General features: G+C 42.4%; 2 long non-coding RNA genes across 2 annotated transcripts; one reads left to right on the top strand and one right to left on the bottom strand.

The window, feature by feature from the left end:
- The first annotated feature begins 4,934 nt into the window (after positions 1-4,934).
- Positions 4,935-20,010, top strand: LOC110706180. Its single transcript, XR_002508258.1, has 3 exons — positions 4,935-5,332; positions 6,145-6,267; positions 19,707-20,010. It is a non-coding gene; the product is annotated as an uncharacterized LOC110706180 (long non-coding RNA).
- A 2,848-nt stretch (positions 20,011-22,858) lies between these two features.
- On the bottom strand, positions 22,859-23,980 carry LOC110706179. Its single transcript, XR_002508257.1, has 2 exons — positions 23,618-23,980; positions 22,859-23,024 (listed from the first exon to the last, which is right to left on the bottom strand). It is a non-coding gene; the product is annotated as an uncharacterized LOC110706179 (long non-coding RNA).
- Between the last annotated feature and the right edge of the window lie 1,199 nt (positions 23,981-25,179).

Genomic DNA, 25,179 nt, shown 5'->3' with positions numbered 1-25,179 from the left:
GTTGTGCTGCCATTCTGATTAACGCTGTTTCTCTTAATTCTTCAATTGCGTCTAAGCTGTCTTCCATTTCCTCTTGATTTCTTTCCTCCGTCATGAGATCAAATCTTGTCGTCGGAAAATCGGCTTCGACTGGGAGAACGGCTTCGCACCCGTAGACCAAGGAAAAGGGTGTCTGCCCCGTCACTTCTCTTGGTGTCGTCCGATTGACCCACAGGACTGCTGGGAGCTCGTCGGCCCATTTGCCTTTTGCTGCTTTTAGTCTCTTTTTGATGGCTTCCACGACGACATTGTTGCTGGATTTGGCCTGCCCATTGGCTTGAGGGTACCTTGGTGTCGATTTCCTCAACTCTATGCGAAACTTCTGCAAAAAAGAACGAGTTTTGTCGCTAATAAACTGTGACCCGTTGTCGCAGACGATCGTCGACGGGATTCCAAATCTGCATATAATGTTAGTCCATATGAATGTAATGACCTCCATGTTCGTCACCTGTTTCAAAGCAACTGCCTCAATCCATTTAGAAAAATAATCGGTTAGTGCTAACATATAGACTCTTTGTCCTGGTGCTGCGGGTAGCTTCCCGACAATGTCCATTCCCCACCTCATGAAGGGCCATGGAGATAAGGTCTGGTGGAGGGGCTCCGACGGCTTATGGACGGTATTAGCGAACTGCTGACAGCTTTCGCATTTGGTCACATATTGCACTGCGTCTTCATGAAGCGTTGGCTAAAAGTATCCTTGTCTTTTTGCGATTTTGGCTAATCTCCTCCCTCCGACGTGACTACTGCATATCCCATCGTGCAAGTGGCTAAGGATGGATTGTTGTTCACGTTTTTGGATGCATCTTTGGGATAACCCCGACGTTGATTTGTGGAACATGACTCTGTCAATGATGTGGTATCGGGAGGCTTTGTATTTTAGTTTTCGTGATTCTGCTTTGTCACTGGGGAGGATATCTTTGGTCAGGTAGTCTACGATGGGTCTGGTCCAATCGTCGTCGACTGGTAGGATTTGTTTGAAGGATACGGACGACTTTTGCAAATGGACTAAGGGGATGTTTGTGAAGGTGGTCTTTTTGAGGGCGGAGGCTAGGTTTGCCAATGCGTCGGCTTGGGCATTTTGGTCTCTTGGGATTTGCGAGATGGTAAAAGGATCAAAATGTTTTTCTTTTTCTTTGGCTATGTCGAGGTATGCTGTCATTTTGGAGTCTTTTGCTGCGAAGTCACCTGTCTGGCTGACGACGAGGAGGGAGTCGCTGTATACGTCCAAGGCTGTGGCACCTAGGTCTTTCGCGACGGTCATTCCTGTAATCAAAGCTTCATATTCTGCTTCATTGTTAGTTGCATTAAAATCACAAGATATAGACCTTACTATCATGTCCCCTTGTGGTGACTTTAGCACCATTCCCAGGCCAGCTCCCCGTTGGTTGGACGAACCATCAACAAACAAGATCCACTTGCTTTCGCTCTTGAAGTTGTTGATTTCTTCTACCTCTTTGTCAGCTACGGCCTGTAAGTCGGGGCTGAAGTCAGCCACAAAATCTGCTAGGGCTTGGGATTTTATTGCTTTTCTGGGTTGGTACTCGGTATCCATCGTGCTCAACGAAATGCTCCACTTACCCAAACGTCCTGTCAGATCTGGTTTTCTTAAAACAGACTTAAGCGGATAATTAGTCATCACCACTACGTGGTGGGTTTCAAAATAATGCCTTAGCTTTTTAACAGCAGTGATTAAAGTGAGGGCTAATTTTTCTAGGGATGTGTATCTTACCTCGGCTGGGAGTAGGGTTTTACTTACATAGTAAACCGAGAGATGCCCAGCTTCGTCGTCTTCTCTCGTCAGGACTGCGCTGACGACCATAATGCTGACGGCAATATAAAGCTGCAAAGGTTCGTTAGTTTTGGGTTTCGACAGGAGGGGTGGCGTCATTAGGTATTTCTTTATATCTTGCAGAGCTTTCTCATGATCGTCAGTCCATTCAAAACCTTTATTTTTTCTCAAAACTTTGTAAAATAGGTGACATTTATCTGACGATCGAGAGATGAAGCGATTTAATGCTGCCACTCGTCCTGTCAATTTCTGGGTTTCTTTAACATTTCAGGGGGATTGAATATTTATTAGGGCTCTGACTTGGTCAGGGCTGGCTTCAATTCCCCTTTGTGTTACTACATAGCCCAAAAAATTTCCAGCAGATACTCCAAATGAGCATTTAGTAGGGTTATGTTTCATACCATATTTTCGCAATACCTCAAAGGTTTGTCGGAGGTGATCGACGTGATCCTTCGACTTCTTAGATTTCACTAGCATATCGTCGATGTATACCTCCATCGTATCTCCTAGCTGGTCTTTGAACATCTTGTTGACTAGCCTATGGTACGTCAAACCTGCATTTTTTTAGTCCGAATGGCATGACTTTATAACAATATATACCTTTGTTGGTCATGAAGGCCGTCTTCTCTTGATCGTCGGGATGCATTAGGATCTGGTTATATCTGGAGTAGGCGCTCATGAATGTTAAGAGCTCGTGACCTGCTGTCGCGTCTACCATAGCGTCGATGTGCGGGAGCGGGAACAGATCTTTAGGGCATGCTTTGTTGAGATCGGTGAAGTCGATGCACACTCTCCATTTGCCGTTCTTTTTACTAACGACGACAACATTTGCGAGCCAATCTGGATACTTGACCTCTCTTATTTTTCCAGTGTCGATAAGCTGCTGTACTTCGTCGTTGATGATTCTATTTCTTTCCGGAGCAAACTTTCGACGTTTCTGCTTGACGGGCTTATGATTTGGGTCGACGTTCAACTTATGCGAGATTATGCTCGGGTCTATGCTAATCATGTCGTTGTGAGACCAGGCGAAACAATCTTTGTTCTCTCGGAGGAAGGCTAGGATGGAATTTTTGAGTTCAGGTGTTAAGTTGGCTCCAACACGGATGGTTTGATCTGGCTTTTCGGGATCTAAAGGTATCTCGTCAATTTCGAGGTCGTTGGGATTGTCTGGTGTCGGAGCCATGCTGTAATTGTTATGCGGTTCTCATGTTGGTTTAAGGGTTGCTTTATAGCAGTGTTTGGCTTCACGGGGTTCTCCTTTAATTTCTTGGACTCCCCATGGGGTGAGAAATTTGATTTATTGGTGGTAGGTAAAAGGAATGGCTTTCAATCGGTGGATCCAGGGTCGTCCTAGTATGGCATTATAGGCTGACGACGACGATTGCTCTGGGTGAATTCCAATTGTTGACGGAGGGTAGCTGCATCAGATTCTGACGCCTCCTTCTCCTTGCTGAGGCGCTCATTGGAATCCCTAGCTGCTTCGAGGTCGGCTTGAATTTTCTCATAAGCGGCCTTTAGCTGCTCTGGGATCATTTCGTCAGCTGACATATTGAAGGGTTTAACGAGGGATTTTTAGACTTTACCTAGTTGTAGCCCCACGGTGGGCGCCAAATTGTTTATGCTAATTTTTGTTAAGTGGGATTGAATATCAAAATCTAGGCTACGGATCAACTAAGCAAAATCAAGAAAATAAAACATGGAAAGAAAGGGAATAATCGACACAAGGAATTGGTGACGCGGAAAACCCAATGAAGGTAAAAACCGCGGGTTGGATGAGGATCTACCAAAATTTCACTATGCAAGAAATAATCATCTCAGTTTACAAGATGTGATACAATGTGTATATTACTGGACGAGGATGTGTCCTACTCGTCGTTGCTCTGCCCTTTATATAGATGGTTGCTAGGTTAAACTCTAGCCGTTGCATGGAGATAGAATCGTGCCCATGATTTTCGGACTTCAGTTGCTGAAAATATTCCTTCTTCTGTTTTGAATTCCAACGGGCTGATTAGGCTAAGTTTGGACTAAGTCTTTACTTATCCTCTTCCTAAAAAATAGGAGGTTGTTACTTGACTTCGTCTTCCGTCAATGCTGATGGTGCGTCGTCAAGCTTGTGCCTTCGTCAAGAAGAGTCTTCGTCATTGACCTTCATTGACTGTCGTTGACTTTCCTTTGTAGTTTTTTACCCATAACACCAGTTACAAAATAATATGCCATTAGCAACTAGCGTGAAAATGTGCGTTGCTAGTATTTGGTAGGTATAAATTAAAATTTATACTCGCAACTGGCCTATCTAATGCCAGTTGCAAGTACTAAAGCATTTGTAGCTAGCGTAACAATGTACGTTGCAAATAATAATTAAACTGAAAATTAAGGGTTTGTTTGGCATCATTTTTTGTTTTCAGTTTTCTGTTTTTTTGAAAACCAAAAACCAAAAACAGAAAACAAGAAAAAGGTGTTTCCACTTTTCTGTTGTCAGTTTTCAAAATTATCATGTTTTTAATAAGTTTAAATAATTTTTGATTCATTATGGGACATATATTACATACTTTTTAAAAACAAAACCCAAAAACCAGAAAATTGCAGCAATGTCAAACGAACCCTAATAAATCTAATAGTAGATGGCCTATTTGACGCCAGCTACAATACTCGGTCAAATAAAGATTGACCGTAACACTCCGTGACTGTGAGTTTGTCACTGGACTTAAAAGGCTCACTAATTAGTTTAAGGCCTTGTTTGGCAAATGGCTGTTGGCGGTTGGCTGTTGGCTGGTTCACATGGCTTGTTTGACCAGCTGGAATGTTTGGCTGTTTATAATGGCTTTTGAAATTGGCTGTTTAAGTTGGCTGTTTACAAAAGTGTTTGGTAAATTAATTGGTGGTTGTTGGCTGTTTATTAGATAATTTGTGGGCCAACAAGCCAAAATCCAACAAAAAAGCTACTCAAAGCAGCTTTTTCATTTTGGCTTAAAAACCAGCTTTTTCGCTGACTAAAAAACCAATTACCAAACACATTTTTTGGCTATTTGACCACCTTAAAAAGCCAAAAGTCAAAAGCTAACCAAAAAACCATTAAAAAGCCAATTACCAAACATGGCCTTACTTTAATTTCTAGTTGCTGATTTTTATTTTCTCTCAACTTCCTTGGGTTTCTCTCTCCTTAGCTTCTGCGTTCTTCTCGTCTTCTCCTAGGGCTCAAATTAAGAGGTCTAAAATCCTCAGTAATTTGCTACTTTCAATTCTTGGTTTATTCAAGATCTAACGATTTTTGGGTGATTTTTTAATGTCGCAAATTGTAATTTCATTGAGTTCCGCAGAACTAAATTTTGATTCGAAATTGATAATGATTTTGGGGTCTTAATGCTTGAGAATCAATTATTGATTGTTTGTGTTAATTTAAGAAATTGCGAAGTGATTTGCGATTCCTCACCAAGTCGCTATTGTTGTTGTTCATCGTCTAGGGTTTGTCCTCTTTGAACAATGGCTTTCGCTTCCCGGAATGAGGTATTTTAATCACTACTCTTTCTTGAATTTTATGTTTAATTTTTTCGGTTTTTATCCGCGTTTTCATCGATTAAATTTGCTAGTTGTAGATTTATGGTTTGGTTTATACATGTGCTTTATTTAGGTTTTAGGTTTTGATTTTGTAGGTTGTTGATCAGATCTGATTGGTGGCAATTTGTTCTTTTTTTTTTTTTTTTTTTTTTTTTTTTTTTGGTAATTTTGGTTTGAGTGGATAAGGTTTTGCTGAATTGATTGTTTTTAAGCAAGAAATTTCTTAATTTGTCCGAATTCTTTCAAATGATGATTAACTAGTCTGATTTTTTGGGGGGTATTTTTAATTCAAGTTTCTGTTTTTGCTGATGTATTAGTTTGTTGGGTATGAATTTTATTTGAGTATCAGTAGTGCTAGTAAGAACTAAGAAGAGCAGTTGCAGCAAGAAAACTCTGGAGAAGAAGAAAGCTTCAATGCTCCCCAAGACAACAAGCTCAATGATTAAAATCAATATTATTTCAGTTTTACAATTCATTCTTTCTTAATATTACAGATCTTTTTATTAGATACTTCTTCTGATCTAAGCTAGGATTCCTTTGTTATTATGCATGCAAAGTGCTATACAATTCCCCATGCCAACCTTGTTAGTTCTTGAAGGCTATGAAGAAGGCGGTTCCCTTAGGGGTTTTGTTTCTAACAATGATCATTTTATTAGTTATGACTCTGCTATTATAAGTATTTTCATAACTTTTTCTCTTTTTGTTCTCATTCTTTTTTAACTTGTTGCTATTGATAATGGGTCTCTTACTTTAAATTCTAGGTACCAAACTCGTTACCACCTCGAATGAACAAACCCACTTTACTTTCATGGTCTTTTTCTATGCCCAATTTAAATCTCTCACTCAATTCTAGAGCTAATTTGTCAAATTCCTTTCCCAAACAGGTATTATTCTTGCTTCATATAATTCCTAGTATGTATGTGTCGTTGAAGTCTCGGGTTGGATTTAGTTGTCAGATTCCTAGTCTAAAATTTTAACTTACACGAACAATGTCAACTATTTTCGAGTGGAGTAGTATGTTTAACTTTTTTCTTGAGTTCCATTATATACGGTTTACTCATTTCTTGAGCTCTTTACTTTTTAGTGGTAGACTGGTAGTGTTTTAAACTTTTAATGTAGTGCATCCTAGTGCCTTTCCTCTTGTTTCAAAATAATTGGCAACGATTGCATTTGTCATTAAGTTAACTTTGATGTGGAATTTTTTGAGATATTGTTAGATAGTATGTCTGAGATTATCATATATGGCATTTGATATGGGAATAAGAATTAACAGTAACTAATGTGGCTTTTCCTATTATGATTAGAGTAGAAGTGTGCTTGAGAATGTGGTTTACATTTTAAATGTACTTGTTTTTCTAAATGGAATCATCAGTTACACATGTACAAAATGAGATTACATTTCTTCAAAGCATATGCTATACATGATACTTTTAGGAGAAGGCTAGTCATTTGAATTCTTTTGCATTATACATGTATTTATCTAGCTTAATACAACTATATTATTAGAGGCTACAACTCATACTAATAACAACAGTAGGCTATGCTGAACTTATGATATCGTCTATATGTTGTTACTTGGGATCAATGCTGAATTCATGGATCAATTCTTTATTTACTTGTGTTTCGGGGTTTTCTGATGTCCTGCGGGAGAGTTACAATTCCGAGACTGGAACCGGACGCCTGTACCTGCAAAATAACGGAGACTCCTGGGAGCTCCGCCTCCAATGGTCAAGTTAGTACTTGATTAAGGAGTAATTAATGCGGAAATTAAAGTGATTGAGTCTCTCTAGGTGAGAGTGTTTAATGTAGGTAATCTGCTTTGTTAGCGAGATCAGCCGGTTATTACTGTGTGTAATTAATGTGTTTTTTCGTTATTTTTTTCGTAATCCCCCTTAATGAGGATCAAGGGAGGTATTTATAACCTTGGGAAACGTGCCCATCCTAGGTTTAGGTTAACCTAGGGCCGATTAGGCTTCCCTCGGAAGTTGGGCCTGGGTGGCCGGTTTCTCCATTAGGCATGGAGTATGCCACATGTCATGACATAACAGGTCCAAGGTGGACGAATAAGCGCGTGCCACGTGGCAAGCCCTGACAGTTCCAACCGGGGGACACTTGGCAGGACCTGATTGGCCCACGTGGCGCATTCCGATTGGTGGGAGCAAAATCCCCTAATCATTTGCCCCTCACAGGTGACACGTGATTGGTCACGTGTTACCTGTGACAGGTGTCGCTCTGTAACAGGCGACGCCCTGCTACAGGTGTCAGTCGGCGAAAGGACGAGAGATTTTCCCGCCCAAATTTTGAATTCTGAAAGTGACCCTTCGCCTTCTCACTTCGCTTATATAAGGGAGAGTTGTCTTGAGTCATTTTCACACTTTGAGAACTTTTTGAGAACATTCGGACCCCTGAACTTGCTCTGACATTTCGGACCTTTTCTGCCTACCGCCTGTTCTGACAAGCCGACTGCACAGGATTTTCAGAACTTCATCAACCGTCACTCGTTCAGGTAACTTTCAGTTCTCTTACTCTTAATTTTCTTTTTATTTTTTGAAATGGCACCACGGAAGCACACAACACGACCTAGGTTAGTGATCAGCCGGTCACCGGGGACGGCTGAATCTAGGACTAAGAGTGCCGCCTGCCCTTTTCCGGACCCATCTTTGCCCTTTATACAAAGTCCGACTGTATCTGTGTCTATGCAGATCAGGATGGCCAGAACGAAAAAGACTGCTAGGATCTCAAATTCAGACGGCTCCTCCCACAGGGTGCCGCTTAGTGAAACATCTGACCAGGCGCCAGATGTGGAAGTGAAACAAGGAGGCCTGAAAGCCGGCAATTCTGAGGGAGGAGTCATAGTGACCCCTTCCCATTTAACAGTTAACAATTCTTCTTCTTTTCAAAGAGAGGAGGCGGGCCCCTCCGGAAGAGGGGAGGAGTCGTCCTCTTCGGACTCGTCAGAGGACGATTCCGAGTCAAGCTCTTCTGGCCATGCTTCTTTGGGTACAGAAGAGAAAAACAGCCTCCTGCAAGAGGCGAGACTTTCTCACGCAGTTGAGAAGGGGGACAATTGGGCGGAGCCATCCGCCTCTTACCGAGAGCTAAATACCCCCTACTACTGCACGGTACCTCGGGGCCGGATCACAGCCATGCAAGAGAAAGTGGAGAGCTTTATTGCAAACCACACCATGGGCCCCGACTTTCTAGTGTTTGTGCCGGATCCAGAAGACACAGTCGTCTGGCCGGCTGGTTCCAGTTATGATAGCGCCTGCTTTGGCAGCTACGAGGCGGCCATCAAGGCAGGGCTTTGCTTTCCATTACATCCGGCTGTTCAGCGGATTTTGGATGGGTATGAGTTGGGGTTATGACAGTTAGCCCCAAACTCCTGGGTCAACGTACTCGGCTATGTGGCCGGGTGCGAACTGCACGGGGTGGAGCCGAGCTTCGAGGCTTTCGCCCATATGAACTATCTCAGCCGGACCCCTAAGACAGGCGGTACCGGCTGGTATCAATTGACAAGCCACAGGGGCTACCTCATGACGAGAGGTAAAGCAAACAAGTGGAAGGACTGGCGGAGCACCTTTCTCATCATTGAGAGTTCAGACACTGAGCTGAACAAGCGCTTCAATAGGTGCAACAGGAATCCGCCTCTTCTTGCAGGCGGCCGTAGCATGCCGCCTGTTCCCCCCAAGGCTAAGAAAGAGATCCTTGATAAAGGACTCTTTAAAGTAGAGTCGAGGGTCGACTCTACTTCAGGGGTACGAGAGCAAGTACCCCTGCACTGCGTCCCGAGCTTCAAGTGGCTCTATAATGAGTACTTTTTGGCCGCCTGTGGCCTCAGCAGTCGGTGCTCAAGAGGTAGTCGGCCTGTCGAATACTCTGTTGTTCCATACATTTGTTGTTTATCTTTTATTAACTTTGCTGTTTGTTTTTGCAGCTGACGCCATGAGCAAAATCACCGCCTCCAAGACTGCGGCGGCCATGTTGCGGGCCTCTATCATGCAACAAGCTTCAACCGACTCCCCCAAGAAGGGGGCACCCTTGGTGAGCTCCGAACCTTTCACCCTCTTTTTGGAGTTGTGTTTATGCATATACTGACTTTTTTTTTTTTTTTTTTTCTTCTTTTTTAGACGGGTGCTCCAAGAGTTTCATCTTCCCAACAGCCGGACCCCAAGGCCCGGAAGACGACTGTTGGGAGCTCTCCTGGTTCTGCCAGGAAACATGTGGCGGCTGAGAAACAGCCGGCCACTTCTTCTAAAACTCCAACTGGGCCGCCTAGAAGTAAGAAGTTGTCCTTGTAAATTTTAGACTTGCTCCCTTTTTTACTAGGTCTAATCCGTTTGTTTATGCTTGATGCAGCCGGCCCTTAGGAGCCTGACTTGGTAGAGATGGCCAAGTCTATGATCAGGGCAGTTCCTCCGGCTGAAAGGGAGGCAATCAGGGGTGTCGGCACCCTTGACCTAGACGGGATTGCAGGGGTCCTTGCTGAGGTATACTTAGCATATTTTTGAGTATTTGAATTTCTGGACGCCTGTTTTCTTTTTGTTTGGAAACTGACGCCTGTTCCTTTGTACTTAGGCCCTACTCCGAGTGAACGGCCTTCGCAAGCCGCTTGATCGGAAGAACAAAGAGGTAAAGGCTGCAAAAGCTATGGCCGCCTCTGACTGTGATAAGGCAATGTTTCAAATTGCCCAAAATGAAGTTCTGACCATTGATATTCTTTATTATCAGGCGCAGGCTACCGCCGCTGTTCGGGCTCAGTTAGAGGCGGCCCAGAAGAAGAATGACGAGCTGGAGGCGACCATCACCAATCTCAAGGTCGAGCTGAAACCTCTTCGCCTAAAAATGTACTCATACGAAGCATTGGAGAAATCCTTGGCCAACGTAAAGGAACGCCTGGTGACCCAGGAGAAGAGTCTTACTCAAGATCTCTCGGAAAAGGCCGAGCAAGAGAAGAAAGAGCTGGTCCGGGAGATGATGGAAGACTCCGCTCAAATCCAGCGCATGACCTGAGGCTGCCTCTTCCCCAATGCCGACTTTGCCTCTTGGGAAAGAACGTATCGCCAGTGTTCTGATACATATAATCAAGAGATCCTGGCGGCTGCTGAGGAAGAGGCGTTGGAGGAAGCGTTGGAGGAGGAGGAGCCGGTAGTGGCGCTTGTGCCGCTTGGGGGTAAGGCATCAAAAAAGGATGCAGCTGAAGCCGAGTCCAGCAAAAAGAGTGCTGACCAGGCGGCAGCTGCTAATATTAAAGATCTGCCCCCTTCTTAAGCTTTATGTATTCATTCCACGGCCTGCGTGCCGTTTGTTTTGTATTTACCCGGCCAGGGGGCCGGGGCTTTGAATATTTTGCCGGTCTTTGATGACCGGCTTCTTTTTAATGAATTTTTGTTTTGCCTCAAATTTGTCTAAGTATTCCATATGCTAATATCCAATTGTTCACTAGACCGACTGTTTTGCATGGCCGATAGTTGCAGACAGGTACGAATAGTTAGTCACGCCGCCTATGCCCCTGGACGACTGGTTGTCTGTTTCCAGGATAGACGATCAGTCGGCCATTCATCCAATCGGTATTCGAACTATTTTAAAGACTGGATCCTTTTTATGCAGGCGGTCCTGTCATTTGTAAATTTAACCAAGTAGGAAAGTGGTCTGACCAAGTAAACATGAGTATTACCTAGTCTCCAAGGAACTGAGTAGTAGAGATAACATGCGGCGGGTACCGGTTGTTTCCCTTTATTCGCCAATGTTTGTTAGCTTTTAACTCATAATTTGTTAACCTAGCAGGAGTAGTGGTTGAGAGCCCCTGTTTGCTAAAAACAGGCGGACGACTCATACCTTTTAGGCTCCATACTGAGTTTGAGGGAGTGACTATAAGTTAACATAGGAGTTACTCAGTCTCCGTCACACTCTAGATTGAGTAGTAGAGGTACCAGGCGGCGGAGGCCGGCTGATCCCCTTGATTCGACAATGTTTGTTGGCTATTAACTCAATAGGTTACCTAGTAGGAATAGGGGTTTGAGTGCCCTTGTTTGCCAAAAAAACTGGCGGTCTACTCAAACCTTTTAGGTTCCATACCAAATTTGAGGGAGTGACTATGAGTTAACGTTGGAGTTACTCAGTCGCCGTCACTCTTGCTTGAGAAGTAGAGGTACCAGGCGGCGGAGGCCGGCTAGACCCCTTGATTCGCCAATGTTTGTTTGCTATTAACTCAAGAGGTACCCCCTGCATTTATCCCAAGTAATACAGGCGGTCATCTGACTCAGATGTCAACTGCTACCACTGGTTTGGTTAGTGATAGAGTTATCCTTGTCTCAAAAACGGCTACGTGGTTGCCCTTGGGGACAGTCGTATAGGTGCCGTGTAATTAGTTTATAGAACAATGTTCCACCCAAAAGGGAGCTGCTCTCTGCGACGAATTTCATCCGGAGGGATGCCGCCAGACGCCTGCTATGATGTTGGGACATGTCGTATTAGTTTTGTAGATTTGATCAGTTGGCTTGGCGCCTGGTCTGATCATTCGGCCTGTGGCCTTGGTAAGTTATTGGTGAACGTAGGTGCTAAGTAAAAGAAGGGTAGCCGCCTGTTAGGCACAGGGTCGGCCAGGCCCTAATCTTTTTAGCTAAGTATTAGGGGGGTGGCTATGTGTTTGGAACCATTCGGCCATCTTCTTATGGAGAGTAGCCAACTATATGCCCAGACGACATGCCCCTATTGTGAGTAAAATACTCAATGGAGAGTAGCCGACTGTAAAGGTACAGACGGCATGCCCCTCTGAAGATAGAGTGAAAACTCAATGGAGAGTAGCCGACTGTATAGGTACAGACGGCATGCCCCTCTGAAAATAGAGTAAAATACTCAATGAAGAGTAGCCGACTGTAAAGGTACAGACGACATGCCCCTCTGAAGATAGTGAAAACTCAATGGAGAGTAGCCGACTGTAAAGGTACAGACGGCATGCCCCTCTGAAAATAGAGTAAAATACTCAATGGAGAGTAGCCGACTGTAAAGGTACAGACGGCATGCCCCTCTTTAAGTAAGAATAAAAATTAAACATGGAGAGTAGCCGACTATTTGTTAGTAGGCGTGCCCCTCTTAGTACAAAATTGAATAGTAAGTGCAAACTTTTATTAAGTAGCTCTTGACTATTTACATCATTCAAAAGAAATATTTCTTAAGATTATCTACATTCCAGGTTCGAGGCAACGGTTGTCCGTCTGGTGTTTCCAGACGGTAGGTACCGTCCCTGACTTCCTCACAGATTCGGTAGGGTCCTTCCCAGTTGGGAGTTAGTTTGCCAGACTCATTAGCCCTACCAACTGCTTCCATTTTTCTAAGTACAAAGTACCCTACTTTGAGTGGACGCCTGTGTACTTTTTTGTTGTATGATCTAGTCATTCTCAGGCGATAGATTTCATGGCGCAAAACAGCATTGCCCCTCTTTTCAGGAAGTGAGTCTAATGCCAGGCGCATGGCTTCCCAGTTTGCCTGTTCGTCATATAGCATTACTCGAAGAGTCGGCTCGTAGTGTTCTATTGGAAGAACAGCTTCCGCACCGTAAGTTAGGAGGAATGAAGTTTCTCCAGTCGCCCCTTTTTCAGTCGTCCTAATGGCCCAGAGAACATGTGGTAGTTCATCCGCCCATAGGCCGCCTGCTCGTTCAATCTTTTTCTTGAGACCGTCTGAGATGATTTTATTAAAGGCTTCTACCTGGCCGTTTGCTTGTGGACGGCCGACAGATGTGAAGTAGTTTGCAATTCCTTGGTCACCCAACCAGCTTTTGAGAACAGGCGTCTCAAATTGGGGACCATTATCAAAAACCATAGACATGGGAACCCCGAACCGAGTGATGACATTTTTCCAAATGAATGAAATTACATCTTTCGTCTTGATTCCCTTTACAGCCTCCGCCTCTACCCATTTAGTGAAGTAGTCAACGGCAACAAGTATGTACCTCCTTCCGCCTGTAGCAGGCGTATATGGACCCAGAATGTCCATGCCCCACTTAGCAAACGGTAGTGGGCTGTGAATGGTAGTGAGGTCAGTAGCCGGACGGTGAATTAGTTTGCCAAACCTTTGGCACTTGTCACATTTTTTCACCATCTCCATTGCATCTGCTTCCAAAGTAAGCCAAAAGTAGCCCTGCCGCCTTGCCCGTTGAGCAAGCGTTCTACCGCCTATATGAGAAGCACAGTAACCAGAGTGAAGATCGTCTAGTATCTCTCGTCCCTTTTTTGGAGTAACACACTTTAAGAAGGGTTGAAGGTACCCCCTTTTGTGAAGTTCTCCCTTTATCATTTCAAAACAGGTGGCTCGTTTTTTCAGTGCTGCCGCCTGTTGAGGATCATCCGGCAGTGTACCGTTTGTCAGATATGCCCTAATTGAATCCATCCAGGTTGAGCTTCTGTCCAGGATTCCAATAGGGTTTTCCTCGATGCTTCTATTCTCCATTACTTCCCAAAAAACAGTTCGAGGAGTATCAGAGGAGGCGGATGATGCTAATTTTGACAGTGCATCCGCCTGGTTGTTTTCCGATCTCGGCACTTGGATCAGATGGAAATCCTCAATGGAGCCGACTGCTTGTCGGACCGCCTGTAAATACTTGATCATGGCCGGATGGGTTGCTTCATATTCGCCATTGTACTGACTCACTATCAATTGTGAATCGGAACAGGCGTCTATTTTTCTTGCCCCTGCCGCCTTGCACATGCGGATCCCGGCTAGTAAAGCTTCATATTCTGCCTCATTGTTTGAAGCCTGAAAACTGAAGCGTAGAGCATACTCGTACCAGTCGCCCTCTGGCGACTGACATATGACGCCTGCTCCACAACCATTTGAAGTAGAGCTTCCGTCCACATATACCTTCCATACTTGGTCTGGAACTTGAGAGTCAGGAGGACGAGTCATCTCTACAATAAAGTCAGCAAAGGCTTGCCCCTTCACTGCTTTTCTAGGCTCGAAAGTAACTTCGAGGCTCTGTATTTCTATGGCCCATTTGATCATTCGGCCTGACGACTCCATGATGGTAAGGGGCCGCTTGATAGGTTGGTCGGTATACACGACGACTGCATGTGCCAGAAAGTAGGGCTTCAATTTTTTAACAGCCATGAAGAGTGCAAGACCAAATTTCTCCACTAGGGGATACCTCAACTCGGCATTTTTCAGTACGTGACTGACAAAGTAGACCGGGAGTTGACAGCCGTCCCTTTCAGCAAGGAGCACAGCGCTTAACGCATGATCAGAGACGGCCAGGTACATGTAGAGATTTTCTTTGGGCAAAGGGCTGACCAGCCTCGGCAAGGAATGCAAGTGAACTTTCAATTTCTGGAAGGCGGCCTCAGCATCCGGCCCCCATTCAAACCTTGCCTTTTTCTTAATTGCCTGGAAGAAGTATAGGCATTTGTCGCCTGATCGGCTTAGAAATCTTCCCAAGGCCGCCAGACAACCTGTTAACTTCTGAACCTCTCGGATGGTACGAGGCGACTGCATGTCAATGACCGCCTGCACCTTCTCAGGGTTCGCCTCTATTCCTCTCTGATTGATAAGGAATCCGAGAAATTTCCCAGACTCAACCCCAAATACACATTTCTTGGGATTGAGCATGACATGGTGCCGCCTGAGTGTGGCGAAAGTTTCTCGGAGGTCCGACAGATGATATTTCTGAAGTTTAGTCTTGACAATCATATCATCAATGTATGCCTCGACGTTTCTCCCAATCTGATCAAAGAACACAGTGTTTATCATTCGCTGGAAGGTAGCCGGGGCATTCTTAAGACCAAACGGCATGACCGTGTAACAGAATAACCCCTGATCAGTGACGAAGGCCGTCTTCTCCTGATCTTTCTTCCATAAAGGAATTTGATGGAAACCAGAATAGGCGTCCATAAAGCTCATCAAAGCATGGCCGGCTGTTGAGTCGACCAAGTTATCAATTTTAGGCAGAGGGTAACTGTCTTTGGGGCACGCCTTGTTTAAGTCTGTGTAGTCTACACACATTCGCCAGGTGCCATTCGGCTTTTTAACAAGCACCACATTTGCAACCCAGTCTGGGAAGTAACATTGCCGAATGAACCCTGCGTCAAGTAATTTTTTAACCTCGGCGGTTGCCGCCTGACTTCTTTCTTCGCCATGGTTCCGTTTCTTCTGCCGTACCGGCTTCTTTTTTGGATCCACAGCCAGTTTATGTACCGCCAGGTCAGGACTAATGCCTGGCATTTCATGGACTTCGAATGCAAAGATGTCCTTGTATTCTTTCAGTAGTTTGTGAAAATCGTCACCAAGGTCTCTCAAAGCAGTCGTCCCAACTTTGACTGTTCGGTCAGGATGTGAGTCGTCTAAGATCAGGTCCGTATGCTCACCAGCCGGCTGAGGGCGGAACTCATCCGACCGCTCCTCTGCCAATGATTGCTATTTTCTTTCTTTTCTTGCGGCCCCTGTCTGGGATGCCTTTCTTTTCTTGCCGCCTGCTTCTTGAACAGGCGCACTCTCCTTGACATTGTCAAAGTCTGTTTTTTTACCGCTTGACCCAGTGGCCATAACAGTGGGCTTGATATCCGAGAGATAGCACTCTCGGGCCATCCTCTGATCTCCCCGTAGGGAGCCGACTATTCCATTATCCCTCTCAAACTTGAGCAACATAAGAGATGGGATTATAACAGCCTTGGAATTATTCAGGGTTGGTCGACCCAGAATCATGTTGTAGGCCGAGAGTTCCTCTACTACCAGGAACCGGACTACCATGTGTCGTCCTTCCCCTTTTTCGCCTAGGCGGATGGGTAAATCCACTCGTCCCAGTGGGTGGACGACTCCTCCTCCAAACCCTACTAAAGGGTGGGAGGCCGGATGTATGCAATCAGTCTGATATTTTAGCTTCGACAGACATTTGCTACTGATGAGATCTGAGGAGCTTCCGGTATCTATGAGGATTCGGCCAACTCTCTGGTTGACCACTTTACATTCAATAACGATAGGGTCGTCATGCGGCCCCCTTACCCCTCCTAGATCTTCTTCAGTGATGACAATCTCAGGAAATGAATATTTGGACGGCCGTTCTTGGTGAACGGAATTTACATCTAACCGCCTGATATTGTCTTTCTTGCCCCTAATAGTGGGGCCGCCTCCTGAGAAGCCGCCTGCAATGGTGTAGACGACTGCATCATCTGTATCGGAGCTGTCGGCCTGTTGATTCTTTTTGGCCGACTGCTTTTTTGAGGAAGTGTTCCCCGTAGATTTCTTGACATAAGTGTCCAGATCACCTTGCTCAGCCAGGCGGTCCAGATACCGCATGAGACTGATGCAGTCATTGGTGTGATGACCAACATCATCATGATAAGCACAGAATTTATCTTGGTTCCGGTTGTTTGCAGAACCCTTCATGGGGACCGGCTTCTCAATTGAGATCCGTCCCTTGATTTCTTTTAGGATAAACTGGTTATCCTTGTTAAACGCATACTTTGGGGAGTATGGTTTGAATTCTTTTTTCTTTTTTTGGGCCGGCTGTTTAGAGGAATCAGCCGCCCTGACCTCTTTTCTCTTCTCATCTTTGTTTGACGACTGTTTCTGTCGTCCTTCTCTTTTGTCGAACCTTTTCCCGTCCAACTGTTTTACCGTGCAAAGATCAGTCGCCTGTATATAGGCTTCTGCTTTAATCAAGGCCTCTTGAAGAGTCGCCACCTTCTTTCGAACCAAATCAAATTTGAAGGTAGACCCGTCTTTGAGACCTCTGAAAAAGTCAGTATAGGCTACCTCATCCGGTAACCCTTGAATCTGTAAACCGCCTGATGTAAGAACGAAGCCCCTCCTTCTCGCCCTGCTGAATTGTTCCTAAATCAAGGGTCGTTTTCTTCGCAGGGATGTTCATGGCGAAGTTGGAGGTGAATAAGTAAGCAAGCGTCCTGAAGCTATTTACACAACCAGTCGGCAGGTTGCCGAACCATTGTTGTGCGATTCCTTTGAGAGTCGCTGGGAAACACTTGCACCAAGTGGGATCATCCAACCCTTGAAGGTACATCAGGTTGGTGAATGCCATCAGATGGTCTTCTGGGTTAGTAGTGCCGTCATAGGCGCCTACTAGTACATTTTTCACTTTGGCCGGCTAAGCGGCTTCAGTAATTTCCTTGGAGAAGGCCGACGGCTGTTCACCAAGTCTAAGCAACCGTAGCTGCCAGTCCATAGGTTGGACGTTTTTTGCTGCAGGTCCACCAAACGGAGGTGGCTGCAAAAAATACTGTTGTTGCGGCACAAATGGTAAGTTTGGTACCGCCTGGTCGCTATGAAAGCCGGACTGACGGGAGGTACCGCCTGACTGACTCTCACGATACGACTGAGTATGCCTCATCGAGGCATTTCGCATACTGTCTTGAAAGTTTGAAGTAGAGGCCGACTCTGATAATCGGCCACTCTTCTTCTGCTCTAGCAGTAGCCGAGCGTCTGTGAATGTCTGCTTCGACCCGTCCGCCTGAATATGACGAACAGGTTTCCTATTTCCTGTAGGAAAACGGAATTTTGTGAAATCAAGGGCAGGTGGCTCCCGCTTCCTAGATTTAGGATGAGGAGTCGCATCTCGCCCTTGAACTGGCTTCCTCTTCAGTGAAGTGGAGGGTTTCTTAGCCGACTGCTCCTTGACTGGAGCAGGCGGCTTCTTGTTGATCAACTCTTGAATCTCTCCCTTGAAGTCCCTCATGAAGGTCATGAGTTCGTTCCTTGTGATGGGAGCAGACCCATCAGTCGGCTGCTGCCGAACAGGCGGTGCGCCTGCTGGCTCACTTCCAGTTTGAAGATGTTCCCGTTCCCTCCTTTCGGTATGACGGGTACGCCGGGCCCTTAGGGTCCCGTCTGAAGCTGTGTGAGCTTCAACTTCAAATTCACTCTCGGTATCATGGTCCGACTGAACTTGAGGGTCGTCTAGGGGACGCCTCTCTTCAGGAGTCGGTACAGACTTGGATGCCATCTCAGAAGTACTCTCCCCACAGACGGCGCCAAATGTTTCGGGGTTTTCTGATGTCCTGCGGGAGAGTTACAATTCCGAGACTGGAACCGGACGCCTGTACCTGCAAAATAACGGGGACTCCTGGGAGCTCCGCCTCCAACGGTCAAGTTAGTACTTTATTAAGGAGTAATTAATGCGGAAATTAAAGTGATTGGGTCTCTCTAGGTGAGAGTGTTTAATGTAGGTAATCTGCTTTGTTAGCGAGATCAGCCGGTTATTACTGTGTGTAATTAATGTGTTTTTTCGTTATGTTTTTCGTAATCCCCCTTAATGAGGATTAAGGGAGGTATTTATAACCTTGGGAAACGTGCCCATCCTAGGTTTAGGTTAACCTAGGGCCGATTGGGCTTCCCTCGGAAGTTGGGCCTGGGTGGCCGGTTTCTCCATTAGGCATGGAGTATGCCACATGTCATGACATAACAGGTCCAAGGTGGACGAATAAGCGCGTGCCACGTGGCAAGCCTTGACAGTTCCAACTGGGGGACACTTGGCAGGACCTGATTGGCCCACGTGGCGCATTCCGATTGGTGGGAGAAAAATCCCCTAATCAACTTGAATTTTATAAGAGATCGTAACATAATTGCATATCTATATTTGGTTGTTCATGAATGAACTACAATTTGATACTTGATAACTTAAATTGTGGGCTCACATCTTCAAATGGCAAACGATATTGATCACCTGAAGCTAAATGAAAATGTAGCATACATTTGAACCTGCAACAGGATAAGGACATTGAATATTGAGGGATTGAATTTGATTACATATTGAAACAATGTGAATAGATTTGGATATTTTCAGTTTGTGGGGGTGGGGTTCAGTAGCTCTCTTTCTCCTTTATTATTAATTTTTCCATCGTACATTTTTTACATGTATTTTTTTTCTTTTCTTATTTTATTTTCCATGCAATGCTTGTCATCTTTGCAGAACTAGTATTCATTACCAATAGCATACCTTTCACGCATGAGACACATCGTATACACTTGCATATTTTTTAATCTTTATATTTCGATTTATTATATATTGTAGTAGACTTGTCATAGCACAAGGTGTTGTCAGCGGTGATAACATTTTTGAACACCATGGCAACGTTTCAGGTTCTGAACTTGTATCAACTTTTATGTCAAAAGTGTCAAAGGGTTATGCTTTAATTAGGACTAATACGAGTATGAAAAAAATATGGTTCCCTCGTTAAAACCGGAAACTCAAGTATCTAAATGGTTTCTCGTTAAAATCGGTTTTTTTTTTTTTTTTTTTTTTTTTTTTTTTTTTTTTTTGCTGATTTTTAATAATATTTAGATGAATTTCTAATATTTTATTTATTGTTTTTTTTTGAAGGAAAATGCATGGCTAATTTAGTCGATTTGAGACGTTTGTGTTGGCAGTGTTGCTGCTCATTGCTACTCATAAATGCCGTTCTTGGATGCTTTTGTTGTGTTTCTTTATAAGCCTTGTAATTTATGTTTTTGTTTGTATTTAATGTATATTGCACAATTAACATAGATTTTGATATAATAGTATATAATATAGCTTTTATATTAATTTGGAAAAATTTCATTTTTTTATTTAGAGAAATGATTATTCGCAACTGGTGTAGTCTTTAGCCAATTGCAAATAGAATATTTTTTATTAAAAAAATGGACTATTAGCAGCTGGCCTAGTTCTATGCCAGCTGCAAATAAACTGATAGCAGCTGGCCTAGTTCTACGCCAGTTGCAAATAAGTACTATTTCGCAGCTGGCATAGAACTAGGCCAGCTGCTAATAGTACTTATTTGCAACTGGCAAATGCCTTTTGCTAATAATATAAGCATTAGCAGCCCCCGCAATAGCAGCCCTACATGGCAGTTGCTAAAAGTCACTTTTTGTCAGTGTCTAATAGTGTTTTTTCAACTAGTGATTCTTGGAGAACTTGGATGGGGAATAACAAATTTTCTCTTCGGGTTGAGTTTAAAGTTGGTCAAGAGTTTGATACTTTGCAGATGTTAAAAGAAGCTGTTAAACAGTATTCTATAGCCAAAAATCAAACTTTTCAAGTGAAGGTAGTGTAGCCTGAAAAATATGTTGTTGAGTGCATAAGAAAGGAAAAGAGCAAATGTCCTTGGAGGTTGTGTGCAATCAAGTTACCATCCCTTCCCACATTTAGAATTGTGAAGTATGAAAGACCTCATGCAAGCACATGTGTAGGTAAAATTAATAATCTTCACCATCCCCTTTTGTCTTGTGATTTTGCTTGTGGTGTTATACTTGATTTTATACGAGCCGACCCTTCTTTAAAAGTTATTAAAGATCGATTTCTATATACCATAACATACAAGAGGGCTTGGTTAGCCAAGTAGAAGGCAATTACTACTATTTTTAGGGATTGGGATAAATCATATGAAGAGTTACCCAAATTTATGCAAGCTTTAAATAGTCAAATGAGGGTACATTAGTGTATGACACCAACATTAGAAACTTTTACTCATGTGTTCTAGAGAGTTTTTTTGGGCTTTAAAGCCACCTATTGATGGCTTTAATCATTTTCGGCTAGTTATTACCATTGATGGCACCCATCTTTATGGATAATACAAGGGGACCCTTCTCATTGCCATGGCCACAAATGCTAATTTTTAGTTGTTTCCTTTTGCTTTTGCCGTTGTTGAAGGTGAGACACGTGACGCATGGGAATGTTTCATGTTATGTATACGACAATTTATTACTCAACAAGAGGGTCTTTGTGTATTTTAAATAGGTATGCCTCGATTTTGAAAACAATGACCGTTGTGGGCACTGGATGGGAAGAACCACATGCTCATCACAGGTTTTGTATTCGTCATCTAGCCTCAAATTTCGAGTCCAAATTTAAGAATGCTCACTTTAAAAACCTACTTGGTCGTGCCGCGGATGCACATTAAGAGAATAAGTTCATACACTACTTTAACAGGATTTGTGAATTGAGCTTGGAAGCACGTGAATGGTTGGCAGAGAAGCCATTGTATAAGTGGTCAATCTATCATGATGGTGGTTTTAGGTGCGGTATAATGGTTGATTGAAGGATAAACCATGCTAAGCATAGAAAACTCTAACATGCGCCACTCCCCCCGCATCCCATACATTCTTACTGCGTTCCCTCATCTTGATTCAAATCCACCCTCGGAGGTAGCATCTCATGACTCCTCAAAGGAGCCGAAACAAAAATCAAAACAATATAAAGGGGGGGGGGAACCCGACATCTTACCAAGTCATGCCTTTCACTATACTTGAAATTTCCCTCCCGCCACCGACTAGAGACTCAACCAACCTAAGTCAAAAGAACATTGAAAGGGTTGTAGCGTTAGCTGGGTAAGGGTGTGGAAAATTTTGGAAATGGTACTTAGCCTAATCTTGATACGAAGGGTGATCAAGCCTCTTTTTCAAAATTATACCTCTACCAATCTTCAAACTATATTGCCACAACTTTGAATCACATTGCCAAAAATTTTGAACCTTCATCTTTTCCTTTCATCATCATTCACAACTCTTTATTCTCTATTTTCATTTTTCAAAATTTCCATTCTACTTCTTTTTTTCAAAGTCCTTACCTTTTATAATTGTGGACGACTTTTTCTAGGATTTGCATTTGCTTTTATTGAACAAATATTCACAACATCACAATCTCACTTTCCATTAAGAACCACTACCCTCCACATTTTCAATAAAAACATCTATAAGCTTTCGAGGATTGAATTTCACGATCCTAAGGGTGAAAGTAAATAAAATGCCATGAGCTTATAATGTGCTAAAATCAAGGAGGGGAAAGGCTCAACATGGGAAGCAAAGGAGACAAATGCAACCAAAAATACAATAAGATAAAATCTAAACCTAGAAAACAATATAGTCATCGAATGAAAGAATGTTCTTTATCATCCATGAGTAAGTTTGGTCGCGAACTTGGGAGTTAGACGCCATTTTCTAGATTCAAACATGCCTTGGTAAGGATCCTACGCCACTCATGCAAAGAAATGTTGGAGGATTTAACAATGAAACTCACATCAGGTTACAAAAACTACCTCTAGAGCTTCAATTCCCCAAATGAGAGAAACACCTGCTTACCACAAACAAGTGAACACTACTACAAAATTGGCCAAAGAGACCCGTCCAAAATAGCCAAAGAGACTGCCTTAGAGGCAGTCTCTAGCGCAGAGGTCTCTTTGGTAAAGATACTGCTTTATTAGAGGCGGTCTCTAGAATGAGAAAGCTAAGACCGCCTCTTAAATATAAGCGGTGTCAATTTTTAGGAAATTGAGACTGCCTTTATAAGAAAAGCAGTCTCTATTTTCAGAAAATTGAGACCCCATATTTAAATAAGTAGTCTCTTTTTTGAGAAAAGTGAGACCGCTTTTTAACTTCACGGGGCTCTTTGGTCTCATTTTAAATAAAAAAAGGTTTCTTTATAATTACAATTCATCGATATTAACATCAATAATAACTTATTTAATTTTATTTATTTCGCCACTATAAAACCAGAAGTAAAAAAATAATTCTTGTATTTCATATACCTCAAAAATTATGTACATAATACAGATATGAATGAAAATTCAATACATAAAAAAAAATCCGAAAATGATGACTAAACTTCCCAGATCTTCAATTACGAATTTCTTCGGTACAAACTTGAAACTTGAGAGATCGTTACCTACAACCACAAATATAAACATGTTAAAATTCACAAAGCAAATATTATTATCCGAAAATAAATCATAAAAATGACAGATTGAAAAAGAAAAAAACAAAAATTTTAAAAACGAGATATAAAATAAAATTCATTTACAATAAAAAAAAATATATGAGAAATTGTTCAATTTAACTAATGAAATACGAGATCTAAAGTAAAATTCGATTTAAATGACAATGAACACATGCAAAATCAAAGCAAGAAAAAATATACTAATTTCAAAGACAACTTAAAGAACAATTCGTCAAGAAATTCTCAAAGGGATAAAAAAAAATCAAATGGAAACAGAAATACAAAATCAAATACGAAATTAATAAAGACGACAATTACTAGAGCTGACTGTGAAAGGTGTTTTTAAATGAAAATACATAATAAAATGGCAAAAATAGCAATTGAAACGAAAACATTAACAAGTAAACAAACAATCTACTATCATAGCTAAACGGAAAATCGGACAAATTATTGTTTTTTAACAATAAAAAAGATGTTGAAAAAAGCAATAATTCTAAGAAATTTAGATTTTTCATTAAGAAAAACCGAAAAACAAAACTCACCATGGCCAAAGATCTTGAAATTTTGAAACTATAGAGTGAAGATAACTTCTTCAGATTGAGAAAGAAGTGAATGAAGTAATTATTTTTTATATTTGGAGCGAGATTCGCTTGAGAAACAGAAAAAAATGAGTTGAGGAGTGAGGAAGATAGATCGAGATGTGAGGAGGGAGAAGAGAGAGAAAGAAAACTAGAAATGAAATGAGAGTGATGAAGAGCGGCGGAGGACAAGAGAAAATGAAAAGGTTCTAGGGTTTGGGACTTAATTAATGGGAATATGGCTACCTACATATATGGGAGAATTAATTCGAGAGACCTATTACATAGAATAACGGGTCTCTCTAATTTCTCAGATTAAAAAAAAACAACATTCAAGAGACCGATTATTATAATTGATCGGTTTCTTGGATATTACGTGAAACCTGTCATCTAAAATGACGGGTCTCTCTATTTTTCTCAATTTTTTAAAAAAAATTCCAAGAGACATGTTTTCTTAAATGACGGGTCTCTTTGATATTTCGAGAGACTTGTCTTTCAAGATAATTGGTCTCTCCTCTATAAGAGACCTGTTATGCACTTAACCTGTCTCTTAATTTGGGTCTCTTTGGCCAAATTGGTAGTAGTGGAAATTGGGTTCGATGGGCCTTACAAGTTCTAGACCGGCTACCTTAGCATGACCTATCCTAATGTCAAACGATGACAACCCCGAAGCATGCAAAATTTTAACACTTAATAAAAAAAGACATTCAATCACACAAGTTATCTTTTATTATGCTCAAAATGAAGATGAAACAAATAAGGTTTTCATGGTTTGTCTTGAAATAATAAAATCGTCTTTTTTTTTCAAAAAGGAAGGAGAATAAAAGCATAGGGGGCAAGTAAACATTTAATTCCCAATCGACAAACAAAGATCGTTTGGCATCATACCAATGATCACCAGATTCCGTAGAATCAAATGTATATAACCTCGAACAATCAACTCCAACCTACATTAACCTAAACTAAACAACCAATCCAAATATTGAAAGAGTTAAGAAGGAAATTTGTCAACCAAAAGCGCATAAGATCACATTTCCATAACAAATGAAGCTCCATTGCTTATATCACTCCAGCAATTGCACCAATAAGCCCTACACAAATGACATAATCCAAAATAACTCGGAAAATATTTGGTTAGTAGCAAGAGTTATGTAACAAAGATCAAAGTAAATAAATAAAAAAAGTAAGAAACTACTAAAGAGAAACAAAGAAAAGAAAAAGGGTTTGGATTAAAACAGAATTTGGATTTTTCGCTTTGGGAGCCAAAATAATGAAACCATCATCAAAACATTGATTTTTGAAAAAAGAAAGGAAGTGAACATCAACAAAGATGAGAAAAAATTGCAATAAGCGCTCATTGGTAATGAATATACCCCATTAAACATGCCCTCATAATAAAACAATAATGGAACACCCCCCCACTTGAATAGAAAATTGTCCTCGGTTGGAACAAAATGGGTAAAAAAAGGGAGAGGGGAGGGAAAAAAAAAAGCCTGAAGGCTCTAGTCCTCCATATGGGAGCTAGA

The sequence above is a fragment of the Chenopodium quinoa genome, unplaced genomic scaffold, assembly GCF_001683475.1.
Source record: "Chenopodium quinoa cultivar QQ74 unplaced genomic scaffold, ASM168347v1, whole genome shotgun sequence".
Classification (NCBI taxonomy): Eukaryota; Viridiplantae; Streptophyta; class Magnoliopsida; order Caryophyllales; family Amaranthaceae; genus Chenopodium; species Chenopodium quinoa.
The sequence above is the reverse complement of the archived record's forward strand: the minus strand, read 5'-3'. Positions and strand labels throughout refer to the sequence as shown.